The 3,868-nt window shown below is 36.3% G+C and overlaps 1 long non-coding RNA gene across 1 annotated transcript; it reads right to left on the reverse strand.

The window, feature by feature from the left end:
* Window positions 1–294: 294 nt before the first annotated feature.
* Window positions 295–3,610, reverse strand: LOC103954773. Its single transcript, XR_668253.3, has 3 exons — window positions 3,384–3,610; window positions 3,064–3,275; window positions 295–2,953 (listed from the first exon to the last, which is right to left on the reverse strand). It is a non-coding gene; the product is annotated as an uncharacterized LOC103954773 (long non-coding RNA).
* Between the last annotated feature and the right edge of the window lie 258 nt (window positions 3,611–3,868).

The following is a 3,868-nucleotide window of genomic DNA, read 5'->3' on the forward strand; positions in this document are numbered from 1 at the left end:
CATAATAAAGTTTTGTGAGTTCTAACTCCTTATCATGCGTAAGATTCCTACTAAGTAGAACACTTAAATCTTTGATCTACAAAACTGTAAGCTTGACCCATAATCTAATCGATGTTCTGCATTAACATAAAATTATGTGTAAATTAAATTGCTTCAATACAACTGGGTACACTTAGATAAAGAACAACTGGAAACCATAAAGACATTTTATTGGATTCAAATTGTAAAAATGTGCATTCATCAGAAACCACATAATTAAATCATAAACATGACCTTGGAAGAGGGTAAGGAAACTACGGCAAAAGCAAAATTGGCATATATAAATCAACAACACAAATAGTAATGGAAGGCTTAAAGAGCCAAATAAGAAACAATGGATAAATTGAGTGAAACATACACACATAGAAACTTCACGAAACAAGGTTGTTAAGCTTCAACTTATACAAAGTCCTAACATGCATTGCATTCCTGAGGACTTGAGTGAGTGAAGTGGAATTTCTCTTTTGGAATTGCTTTTTGAGAATGCCACTTCATACAACCTAGAGCTGTTTTTTTTATTTTAATTTTTTTTTTTTGAGGAACATGCAGCTAGTACTGTTACGTTTTATAATTCAAGTCTTGAAAGACTTTCTTGAGGGTTATCCTCCTCAGACTCATCATCAAATCTCTTTCCGCTAGTCCATAACAGACTTTGCAAATCAGCTCCTCCTTCATCACTCCGCCAATTAAGAACTTCCACACTTTGCAGTCGACAAACATCAAAGTTCCTACTGAGAAATCATCTACAGCCATGACGAATAATCATTTGATCTAAAATCACCTGATATAAACTTGACCGAGTGTAGCGTGTACCCTCCTCACAAGAATGTGAGACTAACTTTTTCCACTCTCCACTATCTCAATACGCCACGGGTGAGGATGTCTTTCCCATAATATCTTTGAAGATGTGTAGTTTAAGTGACGCTCAAGCACCAGAGCATCTATATGCAGAATAAATTTGAAGCCAACGTGTTGGTTAGTCATACATTTCCAAATGCTCACATAAGTAGAACAACCCCATGTGATACAGTTAAAGCATGTAATCAGTTCATCATGTTTGCTTGCACATGCTCAATCACATTTATTGTATACTATTGCGAATCCATGTTCAGGGTTATCTGAAAACATATAGATGTTGTGAGCAAATAGAATTTAATGTCACAGAAAGTGAGTAGCACTCCAACAGTTGGCTCCTAGGTTTTTGTTTGACAAAGAGGAGATTTATTATCATAAACATCTTAATACGCAGAGATACTTGGCTTCTAACCATTGAAGAAGAGACAACCCAAAAAATTATACTCGAAACACTTTTTGTAGCGGCTTTGAGAAATTCGAGTACATATCCCTTTTAGGGTACACTTTGCAAACCAGTTCCTCCTTCATTACTTCACCAATTAAAAACTTTTCCTCCACACTTAATAATCGATGAACATCAAAATTCCCATCAAAAAAGCAAAGAGTCTTATCTACAGACACAAAGTCCACAAATCTCATTGCATGTAAGATATAATAATCATCATATCCAAAGTCACTCGATATAAATTCAATCAATGTCTCACATACCCTCCTCTCAAGAATGTGAGAGAACGTCCGACTTTTCTCAGTCTTTACCATCTCAACACACTATGGGTGATGATGTATTTCCAATAATATCTTAGTGTATATAGAGTGATTTTGGATCGGATGATTATTATGCATCACAAGAAATGAGATTTATGAATGTCGGTTGCGGATAAGACTCTTTGCTTTCTTGAGGGTAACTTGGATGTTCATCGATTGCGAAATGTGGAGTAGAAGTTTTTAATTGGCAAAGTAATGAAGGAGGAAGTAGTTTGCAAAGTGTACCCTAAAGGGGGATTCTATCTCTGAAAGCCGCCACAAAAAGCGTCTCTAGTTCACTTTCTTGGGCCGTCTATTCTTCAATGAGTTCGTTGTATGAGATTAGTATCTTTGACATATTAAGATATCTATGATAACAAATATCCTTTCTGTCATACAAAAACCTACAAGCCAATTCTTGAAGTGCATAAAGTTGTTCACTTGTCGAGGCATGCATGCCTAAATCAGTGCTGACCACCACTTTCTTCGCTTATAGCATCCATATGTTTTTAGACAGCCTTGCGCATGGATAGTAGATAATAGATGTTGTTGGGCCTGTGCAAGCAACTTGGTGAAGCCCTTCAAAGAGATTGCCTCCTTGTTGAAACCTATTGCATGCTTTAACTATACATTGTGGGTTATTCTATCTATGTTAGCATTTGGGCTCATATAACTAACCAACCTGCTAGTTTCAAATTTGTTCCCTCATATAGATGATTTGGTGATCGAGCGTTCACTCAAACTACATATCTTCGAAGATATTAAGAGAGTCTCATTATTAGTCTGAACTGAGAATCTGCCTCCATCATGATATAATAAGGCCTTATGATAAGAATAAGGATAGTTCCCTTATAACTGAAAATCATAATACAGACATGGTAGTGTGCATACCTGTTATTTCCCCACACGAATAGAAGATAGCAATTTGAACTATAACCATAACTTAAGGTTTTATATTTAGCAGTGAATAGAACACAAATACATCATCATAAGAGGGCAAGGAAACTACAGCAAAAACGAAACTGGCATGTTTAAATCAACAACACAAATAATACCTGAATGCTAGCATGACCGTTGAGATAAAAGCCGAACTCCCTCAGATGACAAATATGGGTGTCAGCAACAGTGCCGGACAAGGTAATGATAGTTAAAGCAAAAAATGAAAAAAGATCAAATTTACAATATCTCAATGCATAAAACGGAAAAGCATCAAATGCATTATATCTTAATGCATCTAAAATTTGTAACATAGTTAAAAATTGCCACTCTTATCAGTCTGTACCACAACAAAAGCAACTGGTGGCAGATATCCCTCCTACATCGATTGACAAGCCAAATGTTAGCAGAGCGTTGTGTCATTTTTCTTGACAAATGTTAGCAGAGCATTGTGTCATTTTTCTTGACCATAACAAAAGCAATTCTTACATGAAGAGGACAATTCTCTCTGGTTTTCGGCCAGTTTCTTGTCAAAATGCTCTGAAATGCTCCCTAGCACAATGAATTTACGAGTGAACTTACATCGGCAATTACCGGACTGCTGTCCTTCCCAAGTTGAGGATGGGTAACATCCGCACCAAAGATGATTGTGGGAATGTCACTAACCAAAGTTGAATGGCAACAGTGTTCCTTCCACTAACCTACAACAGTTTTACATGTGTCAATATTTCAATACTCTGAAAATGAACAGTTGGATACATGGGAGGGTTAGCAAAGCAATGACGCATAAGAAGTTCATGACCACTTACCCTATCTCTTGGAATGCGTTTTTGGCTTGATGATGTGCCACCATGTTTAGCCTTTGTGACTTTCTTCCCTTGAATTCTTTGTCATTCCTCGTGCACTGGTCGTCGTCACCATAGCTTGATTGTCATCGTCAAGGGATGAGTTATCACACCCTTGTTGTGCCATTATGGTTTGGTAATTGAGAAGGATAATTTGAGGGTTTGAAGGATGTATGCAAAAAATAGGATGATGTGAAAGAGATAAAGACATCATTTTTATAGCGAGAGGATAAAAAGATAGATAACAATCCAACGGATAAAATTGAGATAAGAAAATCTCATCCAATTGTTGCAAGGGGTTGAAATTTTATTTGGAGCAAAAATATCTGATAATGACATAGGCATGACATAATCTAATAATGTAGCCATGTCACAATTCAATAATGTAGCCATTCTAGTTACTATTTTTGTGAAGAAAGAGATTTGGTACCAAAATTTGAATTTTTTTT

Source organism: the organism of the source record quoted next, unplaced genomic scaffold (genome assembly GCF_019419815.1).
Source record: "Pyrus x bretschneideri cultivar Hongxiangsu unplaced genomic scaffold, Pyrus_bretschneideri_v1 Contig5, whole genome shotgun sequence".
Classification (NCBI taxonomy): Eukaryota; Viridiplantae; Streptophyta; class Magnoliopsida; order Rosales; family Rosaceae; genus Pyrus; species Pyrus x bretschneideri.